Here is an 11,760-nt window from a genome sequence, read left to right on the forward strand (position 1 = left end):
GTATTAATCTCTTGATTTCTAAATTCTTCCTCATTAGGAATTCTTGTAGGAGTTCAAGGGATAAAATGATCAGTGGATACTAATACATCTTTAATGATCACATAACTCAGAACAAGAGCTTCCATTGACCCGCTCTGTTTGGTAATGGTGAAACCAGGTTCAAACAGCCAGCTCCTTGACTCAGGCATCCCCGTATTTGCTCAGAGCAAGTGAGAGAATTGGTTAACATCCTATATCCTTTGCTGTGGCCTGGAAACTCTTGTGAATTTCTTTTGTATGATCATTAAACATGGGCTGTGTATGGGAACTACTGAGTCATGGCCTGAAGCACTGATGGAGCATCTGGGGGAAGGAGCCCTGGGAGCACAGGTGAAGGCAATTCAGCTGTGTGATAGGAAGGGATGGAGCCTGGCTGCACCTCTCTTTTAAGGGCTGGCTGCTACTGGGGAAGCATCTCTGGTTGGAGATCCCTTCCTTGTGGAGTCTTTCATGCATGCTTAGGTCTTTAGAGACAGGTGAGCACCTTTACTTTTCCTTTGAAATACTGTTCTATCCATGCTAGTCCCTTTGCTGTTACACTTCTGTATCACATTTCCACCACGTTAATCTTTCTGACCTTAACGGGCTGTAATCTACAGACTGGGAGAAGGGGGAAGAACTCACCTACCAGTACTCAGAATTAAAATCCTAAGGAAAATTCTATAAATTCCATACGTGGAGAAGATTTTAACCCTGAATCTAAGAGAAAGAAGCGCTGAAATCACTAGAATCTGTGAATGCTGATCTCAGTGTGATTCCTTAATTGTGCACATGTATCTCTCTTCCCAGCCTCCAGCCCTTCAGAGGAAGGGAGAAGGAAGGGATATGCTCTCAGGAGACAGGTTATGAATCAAGATCACTTCATACTGAATGCTGACAAGCAACTGAAGGAAGCTCTGAAGCAGAGGATTCGTGCAATAAAGGTTGGTTCATCAGTGCTGATTCAGATCATTTCTGTGGTGTGGTATAGTAATTTACTCTCTGTGGACTCCCAGCTGGTAGAGTAAGATTTACCTTGAAGGAGTTGAGAGCATGATAAATAGGTGTAAAGAGAAGCTTTTTCTCCATCTTCTTAAGGATAACATTAAGGAAGGCTTACAGGATGTTGTTAAACTGGCATCCACTGGGTGGATTTGTCTCCAAGCAGTCTGTAAAGGACTTGATGGAGATCTTTGTGATTACATGACTGTTGCAGAAAGCTGTGATTGGCAGGGCTACTGGAAAGCATTCAGTATTTTCCCACATGTTCGCACTAGCTGACACCTCCCTCCTCACTGTGTCCAGAGCTCTTCGAAATCCTCAGCTTGTTGGATATGATGTTGTTATGCCCAAAGACTTGACACACGAAAGGCAACAAATAGATAACAGTGATACAAAGAGTGATGCACTCTTTGTGAGTATGGGGAATGGTGGATGCTAGGGAACTGATAAAAGATTGGAGCGAGCCCATGTTTACCTGCAGCTCTAGAACTACCAAACCCCAGTGTTTCACAGCTCCCAGTAGAGTGTGAGCCTGCCCAGTCTCATTTTGAGCACTACCTCTGGCAAATTGCATAGGGTACATCTGTGCTCTATGGAGAACCTCTTCCCTTTCATTTATTTTGGACTTGCCAACAGGTAGCAAAACAATCCTTCCTTGGATGGCCATTCCTGTGGCTCTCATGGTTTTGTAATACCTGTCTCACCTTTCTCTCTCCCATCCAAATGTCTTTCAGGATGGAGAACCATGGTGTGTGCAGCTGGTCTGTGATTAGATATCACTTTGATCCTTTCTTCACAGTTTCTGCCCTCTGTTATACTGTGTTTGAGTTGGGACCATGAGGGTCGGCTGGTGCTTGTATTGTGGATGTGCATGCTGGCACTGTGGCACTCTGTCTTTTGTTGTCATAATTTCTAACGTGTTTTCACTGCTAATTTCACAAGGGCTCACTGTCACACATGAAAGCTGATTGTATTGCTACCAACACATGTTTTGTGTACTTTAAACAATTATTTGTTTGTGGGATGACCTTCCTCCTGGTTCTGTGGTAGCTTAATGTCTTCAAGATTTTTTTTTAGTGGCTTTGTAAAATGCCTTTAGAAATTCAAATACATCATCATCTGTATCTCCCTAATCCCCATCTACTGAATACACCAGGCAGTAAAGCAACATTTCCCTTTGATGGACTCTTTCCTGTTATACTTCATTTGCCTGTGGATCCTCTTTTTCTCTTACAATTCCTACAGATGTGCTACCAGTCTAGTTTCTAAACCTAATGCAGGATCCTTTTCAAAACTGAAACCACATTATCTACCTTCTCGTGTCTCGACACTGACACATTTTTACATTTCAGCTCGCAAACCAGTCATTAATTCAGCAATTTCACAGTGGAGTTCCTCAGGTTACTCTTGAGCAAATATCCTTTGGTCTTGATGATTTGTTATAATATCTTTTGATATGCTTTATGACCTCCTTCAATATAAGAAAACTTCTCTGATGTGTCCACTCACAAAGAGGAGCCACGCAGGAGCTTCCTTGACCTCTTCCATAGTCAAAACAGCTGTGAAAATTATATTGTGTTTTTTTTTTTTTTTTGCTGTGCATTTATTTCTCTAAACCTTGACTGTCCCTTTGTATTTCTATACCCTTTTTGCCTGTGTCAACCTGGTTTCCCTTGGTCTTTCTAAAGTGCTGTTGGCTACTGATACGCATTTGCTTAAAGTCCCAGTGTGGTATCTTTGGTTTCTACACCATACACAATAATCTTACTTTTCAGACTCTTTTATTCTCTTTCTAAAGGAGAGAGACAATAAAGAATAATTTTCAGTTAGTGCCCCTTTTTTTGAAGCTTAACATATTGCAGTATTTTTTTTTTCCCCAGTCCAGTGTATGCACTGAATATAAGTGCATCACGAGGACTTTCTACAATAACTTTTCAGTCAGATATTGTGCACTAGCCATGCTGGGTGCAACCACGTTAAGAACTGATTTTTACTCTTGCAGGTTCTCTGAGTGATTTTTCTGTTTGGCGTGGCATCAGGCTGTAATGTGACATTTATCCAATACAGTTCAGTGAATAAAGCTGAAGGAGAACATTACCAATATCAGCTTATTGGTTTCTTGCAGTCTAATGCCATTCACTGTGAGGCCACCTTAGAATAGGAAGAAAATAACTTCTGGCTTCTGATAGTAAGACGTGCTTGTGGCTGTAAAAGAATTAAGACCTTGCAGCATGTAGCAATTGCCATTAGTAAACAGGTACTTCTGTTTCATGACTCAAGAAAGCTAAGGTTGGCAATCCTGAGGGCTGAAAGCTGAACAAAGTAGGTGCAAGTCCACAACTCCTTGTCTGATTCCCTTTTTGACATAAAATTCCTTTGAAATAAATCCTTTTTCCATTACACAAGCCTTACTATTACGAGAATGTGGGGTCACAGAAATATCTGTCAGGACAGCTCAGTGCGGAATAAATATGAAACAAATACAGTCTGTGAACAACAACCAAAACACCTTCCATCCTCCACTTTCCTTCAGTACCTTCAGTAGAGTGGTGAATGAGTTGTATGAGAACTCAATTTGCCCATCTCGCTTATTAGCTTAAGCTGACCCCTCTTCTACTTTATAAATTTTCCTAAACTTTTTTTTTTAACATGAAAATAACTTGGGTTCCTTGCCCTTAGTGCACTGTTAAGTCATTCCATGAAGCAAATCCTTAAATGTTTTGTTATTTTCTCTGCCTTTCAGTCTAAATGTATTCACGATGACTTTGATCCTACTCAAGCGTTATCTTCTAGCTTACATATTCCATTTGGTCCTCGTTATCTACTCAGCCAGTGTATTGTAAAGAATCATCACGTTGACTCTGAGCCATTGTTTTGCTAGGTGAAATAGTTCTGGGACCTTCTGAAGTCATTGGAGCCAGAGCAGCAACATCTAAGAGCCAGTGGGTTTTTTTTTCCTTCTGGTCCTTCCAGACCACTGGACTTCATATCAGAGTCGTGTGACTAATAGCATAAATTATAGCAAATCTATAGTGGATATCCTTGAGTATCCTCCAGTTATGCATTAAGAAAATGTGACCCGTGCTTGGTAACCCTTTGCTTTTATAATTCTATCAAAAAGGACTTGATGTTATTTAATTGATTTGTTTTCCTATGGAAATCAAGTGTCATTACCTTTAATGTCATTTACAATGATGGATGGCAGACAGCCCCGCTGCAATCAGTATCCTGACACCAGTAATTTAACTGTTAGCTGCCTTACAGACATAACAGATGGCATTACTTCTGCCTTGGGTGTTTGCACAGTGATACATCCTCCCTTTGCTACTGCAGGCTGACCCTTCTGCTATGGCTGAAGGGTCTTAAAGCTGAGATACTGCTCTCCTGTTCTTGTACCTGAGACCAAATAATTCACTTAGCTGTAAGTCAGCCTAACATTTCATTTATTGCTCTAAAGCTTCCAGGGAGCTGAGTGCATCTCTGAGCTCTTTGTGTCCTGGGAGACACCATTTCAAATGAGCCTTTGCAAGGCTCAGGATGAGTTCAGCCCGCAGGCTGGCGTGAACTGTGGATACATTTCGAGCTCGAAGCATCACACAAATTAAACAGGAAAATGGGATTTTGATGTTACCAGCAAGAAGAGGATCCCTGAATTCCTAATTTCTATGGTGTCCTCACATTCCTATTCTAATCCCTCCTTCCTCTCCAGCCCTGAACCTTCTGCCCAGCCCTCCTTACACAACCAGTCTGGATGGGATGCTGTCCATCAGGAGAGAATTATTTATGAGAGTTCTGCAAATGTAGATGTACTGTTTCCAGCTAATAGAACTCAAATCACTTGCACTGCACCATTAGAGAGGAAACTTACCCAAGTAAATTATATGCAGGCCATAAATGGAAGCAGTTGTAGTGTTTTTATGACTCTATAAAACTCTGGAAGTTTATTGCTATTGAACAAACATGTAATCTGATTCTTAAAGCTGAATATTAGAAACCAATATGGCCCCAAACCAGCATTTACCTTCAGGCTTATTACCATGCTGGTCATACTGTGGAAATTGTTTTTCAGTGGCAGGTTTAGAGAACCATTAATAAATCCAGGACTGCTTTCTAGAAGATCTATCAGCTGGCCAAAATGTAGGGCAATACCAACATTCAATGGAGCAGAGAAGTTTTTCCAGCTTACTATTCTCTTTGTTTTCAAAGAGGTCCTCTGAGGTCTTCAATGAGGAGCTGAAAAGCAATGGAAAGATGTCATGAACTTCATACTTTCTGTGTTCTGCTGCCTGTGAGGAGGTGAAAATATGAAGCTTTTTTTTTTTTTATCTCATGAAGAATGTGCTGATAAAACATTGCATAATCGAACAAACCTAGGGCAGAATGGAATATTTCGAGTTGAGCTTGTTGACCTGAATTGTATTTGTAAGCCTGTGGTGGTGCAGCTGCTTTTTCTAAGGTTTGGGGAGATCCATCAGAGCACAAAGGCAGGGCCAGCTGTGCGCTGAGCTGAGCGGTGCCCTGCTGTGATTAGTGGGATGGCACTTCTGAGGAGGCAGGACAGCCAGAGATCCAGCCTCTGCTTTGTGGTTCCTTTTGTTCATGCCTCTGCCCTGTATTGTTATTTTTACTTGCATCGTTTCTGTTTGAAGACTGACTTCTCTTTAGCAGGGTAAGGATACTATTTGATCTGCTCTGTGTCAATGTTCTTTCTCTCTTTTCAGTGCTGCTCGGGGCTTCTGACGCTTTGGGTTTGTTTTGTGCTAGCAAGGCTGTCTCTGGGCATGGAGGGGGAATGGAGATCTCAGGGTGCATTTCTGAAGGGATAGAGGGGAAGCTGTGGGCTGCTGGTCATTTCCAGGGTCCCCTCTGTTGGACCATTCCATTGTGGCTGGGAGGCTTGGTTCCCACAGTGCTCCATGGCTCTGGAAGCAGTGTACTTCTCCAGATGCAGCTCATTTTGACAGGACAAAGGCACACCAGAGAAATCTCTAAAAATTGTTTTAAACCGTTGCTGGGGGAAGATTCAGGAAAGAAAAAATAGGGCACCCTTCTGCTTAGAGGTCTTGCACCACTCTGGTGCGGAGAAGGAACTGGAACACCTTAAGCCTTTTGCTTCCTTGGCTACTCACTTGAGAAAGGCAGTGAAGGCCTGAGTTTGGTCTTTTGCTCTCAGGTTTATTCCAAAGGCAGCCTGGATGAGTGGTGAACATGTGGCAAAGCTGAAAACCTGCTGTTGCCCTTTGCACAAAGTGGTGGTTGGCTTACAGCCCCACGTGCCCCAGCACAAGGGATGGGTTACTGCTGGAAGCCCTGAGCTGGCTCTAGTGATGGCAACCTAGACATAGCTGACATCAAGGGACGTTTCTCTTTTTTCCTTCATAGAAAGAGAAGTGCTTTTTCCTGGTTGAGTGCTGAGATGGATAATACATGGAATAAACTTCAAGGCTTCAAGTACTTTGAGATTGTTATTAAGTCTGGTGGTTTCTTACACCCAGGTAGGCAACAACAGACTTTTGAAGGCCATTTAACTCTCTTTAATCTCTCTCAACCCACTAGTTGTGACCACAGTCTGTCACAGTCTAGTAGTAACAACAGGAATAGTAGGTAAAGTACTGTGGTCATGATGATAAGAGAGAATCAAGAGCAAAGAAGCCAGTGTTTCTAGCTAAGGCAATATCTGTGACCAAAGATCAACTTCCCACTCTTAGCTGAGATGCAGGTATGGTTGTCACCAACCTCCAATGGTTGTCACCAGCCTCCAATGTAGAGCTGAAGGGACACTCAAATTAATGAGTAAGAAATTGGACAATTTATTCCAGCAAGATGTTATTCAGTATGCACAGTTTGGTGGAGGGCAGCCACTGTTCCCCAGCCAGCAGTGTGCTCCAGCACTGCCTATGGCAGTGTATGCCTATGCCAGTGGGATTCAGCCTTCATGCCCAGCAGTGGGATGACTGCAGTCACTCTGCATATGGCTGGTTCTACCTTACAGCTCCTCATCATTGTTTTGGAGTCTCTATAGATCATTTCCTTGCTGAAGAATCGGTTTAATTTAAGGAATGTGGGGTGTTTTTTCTTACCAGCACATTGTGAAATGCACATGGTGGCAGCTGTTAAGCCTAATGAAACCCACAGCAGGGAAGAAAACAAAGCATCACCTACAAAAAGAAGAAGCAAGGACCACAGACAGATGTAAGTGGCTGAGAATGGTGGATTTCCAAACAATATATATATTTTTTACCATTTCACTGTGGGAGATGAGAGAGGAATGGGATAAATGAGGCCATGTGACTCCTAATTACCAGAGAGATTTTTAGAGAAGTAGTTTCCCTAAGGAAATACTTCCAAATAGCAAGGACAGATGAAGTGTCCTTGTGCAGGTTTAACAGCAAGGAGAGCGTGGCTACCCTACCTCCCTCTATGCAGAACCATGATAAAGGCTCATGTTAAAGGGATGCAGGAAGCAAAGTTACTGATGGATCAGGGAAAATGCAAGCATTATGATTCAGTTACTTTTGTGTAGAAAGCAAAAAAAGCACAAAAGGTAGAAAGAACAAAATTCCATGTCTTGAAAGTAGGGCAAGGGAATAGTGGAGCTGTAAATGTTCTGGTTGTGCAGCTGCCCACAGCCTTTGCAAAGAGTGAAACCCATCAGTGCAGGCAGGGCTGGAGGTGTCCAGTGATGGCCAGTGAAGAACTCCTGGTGTGAACTCAGTCAACCAGGCTGTTGGGATGCTGGCAGTACAAAGGCATGGCCAGACATTCCCTTTCTAACTCTGAAAATCTGTCACCAATTCTCTGAGTTGCTGAACGCATGGAAATATAAACTCAGTAACGCTGGCAACCTGCAGTGTGAGCCCTCTGCAAGGGCTGCCAAGCCATCCTAATGCCACTGGGTACAGTGGGGCCATTGGTGGCAGTGAGGCAGAAGGTGTTATCCCTTAGAGAATGTGGGAGCATGCAGAGTAGAATGTGGTATTCTGCAAGTGGATATCCAGAAATTAGAAGTATGCCCTGATTGCAGCCTGTGTGGCAGCTGGAACCTGCTGCTCCATTGGCCCTGGTGTCACTGGTGAGATTCCTGTTGCTGGAGAAGAAAAAGTCAAGGGGAAGAGCCACTGGCTTCTAAAATCAGCACTGGGAGTGAAATAACAGCATGGCTTCAGGCAAGGTGAAGCTGGTGAAGGCTGGGTGCCTTATGCTGGATGCCTGATGGCTGGAAAGAGCTCTTCCTGTATGACAAAGCTTTATGAGGGTATTCATAGGCCCTCAGGGAAGTGTAATGCCTTCCACTGATGGACAGAAGATCCATTAAATTAATCCACATCTGTCTCACAAGGCTATGCAAAAACATCCACGCCAACGTAACCACAATCCTTAGATGTAGACTTGTGGAGTTTATCCATCCTGGAGACCCACAAACTGACACAGGAGGTTCTTTTTCTCCTGTATGAATTAATCGTTTCTCTGCTGAGGAATCTGATCATTTTTATGCAATATATTCTTCTCTGAAGGGGAAAAAAAAAAGGTGCTTTGATCCTCCTGCTTTGGTTGGGTGAGTTCTTACAGCAATCAACATGGTTAAGTAATTCTGTCTGGGGTAAGCTCCATGTGACACTGGAATGCTGAGAAAATCTATCTTTATATGGTGTTATTATCAGAAAAATGAAATGAAGTGGTGATATCAGGTTTTGAGGTTCCTGAACTCCGCAGAACACATGCAGGAAGACAAAGAGAATAATAAAGACTGGGACTCTGGGAAGCTCTAGAGTGATGGTATGGGATGATGTATGTGAACAAGCTTGTTCTATCAGGAAAGCAGTCTGCCTATCTCTGTGGTGGTTGATTAAGCTCTCAGTTGTAAATATTTACCCTACTTCCGTGCATTTAGGACTTGAAAGCAAGATAGCTATGACACAAATGGGTTTCACTTGGCTTGGAAACTGTGATCAAGTGCCAAGAAAACAGCATATGGAAACATGTAATAGAGATGCTGGCAGCAGTGCCAGGGTGTACATTAGTCCAGAGAGGTCAGGGCTGTGGTAGAGCTGCGTGTGGCAGAGAGGGCTGGGGAGATGGGGTGAGAGACCCCCGTGGAGCTTTCTGCAGGGCTGAGCCCATCAGTGCTGTGAGGGGTCTTGTGTGTGTAGGTAAGCATGGTGAAAAGTGGCCCTGGGTGTTGGTGGCCATGTGCTGGTTGCCTGCAGAGGAGAGAGCCTGTTTCTAAGGTAGGCATCAGTGTGGAATGAAGGACCACTTGTAGGAGATGCTCAGAGACCTGGGACAAAGGTGAGGGGCAGGCCAGACTATATCTTTATTTCTCATCACAACCAGGCTGTAGCACTTGCTTTCGCTTGCTCACTCTGACTGTAGACTTGTCTGAAAGACATGATGTGCAGGATGAACCACAGTGCCCTTCGTTGTTGTGTATGGAGGAGACAGCCATGCTTATCAGGCCTGTGCTGATAGGCTCAGGGAGGTTGGAAGATACCATCTTATGGCAGCAGCTGGCTGTACTTTTGCTTTCCTTATGATGCCAGTTTTTATGCTGAATTTTGGCTTTCTTGGCAAAGAGCTCAAGGGTGGAGGGCAGGAAAGCCATGAAAGCAGAGGTGATTTCTATGGTACGTATGTGGCTGAGCAGTGGGTTAGAGGGGAGTCCATTGAGAATGGGCTGCAGCCCTGTCAGCTATTTTTGTACTTTGAAGGGTTGCTGTTGCAGCGAGAATGTGAATATGGGATCCATCGTAAGTCCTTGATGAAGAACTCTCTTGGTACAAGTGGGCTTTGCCTTAGCACTTGTGTTCAAGGGGCAGCCATTAACAAAGCCTGTCTCTTGCTTTCCTAGCCCAAAACTCCACTGGCAGTGACTGAATGGAGCAATGACTCTTATCACAAGAGGAAACGAAGCTGCCTTTCCTTGCTGCTCATTTTCCTCATAGCTGTATCTGCTTCTAAGGAGCAACTGACAATGGATGAACTTTGTGCTGACTTTTTTAAAAAAGGGAAGCTATATGTAGAGCTGCAAGGCTAGGGAGAAGTGTTGTGGATGTTATTTTAGTTTCCCTTAGGTAAACCTTTAACAGTGAGCTCTGCATCATATCAATAGGCCCTTCTTGCATGGTGTAACCATCATCTGGCTGACAAAACAGCAGTCAGCACAAATAATTGTGTAATAATGTTCTGAGACTCCAGATTCTTGTGTTGGTTTTACACAGCACTGATTGGGAAGTGAACCATAGAGTCTTAGATAAGAAGTTCAGAGTTAATGCAGGGATTACAACAATATACAATGAAGGTGATTCACAGATGGAGAGAAATGGGGTTTCATTTAATGGGCCTTCCAGACCAGGAAGGTCCTCCTCTCTCCATATTGCATGGGGCTCAGTTATGAAACACAAATACAGAAAATGAGTGTTATCCTCTTCCTGATCCTTTGAGGATCTGATGCTTTTACCCTGCTTCACAATGAGTGCACTCCCTTTTACATTTACCAGCCTTTCCTGAGTCCTACAGCATTTCTGTGGTTGCTAAAATCTCTTTATGTCATGTAAAATAAAAAGCACAGGCTGCTCATGAGCTCTTCCACAGAAGATTCCCACTTGAAACATCCATATAAGTCTTGTGCAAAATGCTTTCTCCTGGCAACCCACTGATATATCCCATACCCTCAGGCCACAGTGCACTCCATCCCAAAGGTTCTCTGGTGTTGACTCACTGTGATGACTTTCACACCTGGACCACGGGGCTGAGGCTGACATGGAACAGCCCAGGGTGAGACTCCATCCTCCAACTCTGCAGTTTGGAATTCCATCTGCTTTTGGGCTGCTCTGGGCCTGTGGAGATGGATCTCACGTGGTCCATTGGCTCTTGTGATGGGCTGGGAGCTGCTGGAGCAGGCATTACCTTTGGTTCCCCTCACCTTGTATGTTGCCCCCCTTTGTGGGGGGGGCAGATGAGCTTTTACTACCTAACCAGCAATTAACCCAGCAAAGTATAATCTTGGCATCAAGGTACGTTTTCCCTTCCACCTTCAGCTACCTTTTGTCAGTGTTGGAGCCCCTACCATTGCCATTTGAGTGTCTGCTTTTTTCCCCTCTCTCCTTGCAGAACTGCACATCTATTCTGCCCATGTCTCTCTTCTGACACTGGAAGGCAGTTTTCATGTCAGCTGTGACCTGCTTAGCCTTTTACCTGCTCTTTTTAAATCCTTTTGCCTTCCTTCCAGTTGAATTTGTGCAAGATGGTGGGAAAGGTGGGATAAGGGCCCTCTGAGCCCTCTGAATTCACCGCCCTCCCCTGCAGAAGGGATATGGAAGTGCAGGAGACCTGGTAGGGCTATGTATGGGAATTGTTATTGCTCAGCTAGAAACGATCATTGAATTTACAATCATTAATGTTGGAAAGAGCATGGAGATCGCCAAGTCCAACCCCAGCCCCTCCCCACCATGCCCACTGACTCTGTCCCTCAGTGCCACATCCACATGGTTCTGGAACACCTCTATCCATGCTTTCCTTGCCCTCATTTCTTCCTTTTATTTCTGCAATAGCTAAACATACATGCTAACAATTCCAAGTGACAAATGTTTGCTGACCCGCATCTGAGAAAATGCAGCTTCTTTAAGATCTAGGGGGTGAAAGAGGACTGATGAAATTAGGTGGTGACCTGATCCCACCTTTAGAATTCCACGTCCCAACGCATTCCCACAAAGTTATTGCTGCCTCTTTCCACATCATTTG

At 43.9% G+C, this 11,760-nt stretch overlaps 1 long non-coding RNA gene across 2 annotated transcripts; it reads left to right on the top strand.

The window, feature by feature from the left end:
- Nucleotides 1-446: 446 nt before the first annotated feature.
- Nucleotides 447-11,280, top strand: LOC116228311 (uncharacterized). Of its 2 annotated transcripts, XR_016472096.1 has the most exons (6): nucleotides 447-515; nucleotides 829-962; nucleotides 5,227-5,316; nucleotides 6,403-6,515; nucleotides 7,104-7,212; nucleotides 9,869-11,280. It is a non-coding gene; the product is annotated as an uncharacterized LOC116228311 (long non-coding RNA). The 2 variants fall into 2 exon arrangements; XR_004166748.2 differs by lacking the exon at nucleotides 5,227-5,316.
- Nucleotides 11,281-11,760: the final 480 nt, after the last annotated feature.

The sequence above is a fragment of the Phasianus colchicus genome, chromosome 18 (genome assembly GCF_987193195.1).
Source record: "Phasianus colchicus chromosome 18, bPhaCol1.hap1.1, whole genome shotgun sequence".
NCBI lineage: Eukaryota > Metazoa > Chordata > Aves > Galliformes > Phasianidae > Phasianus > Phasianus colchicus.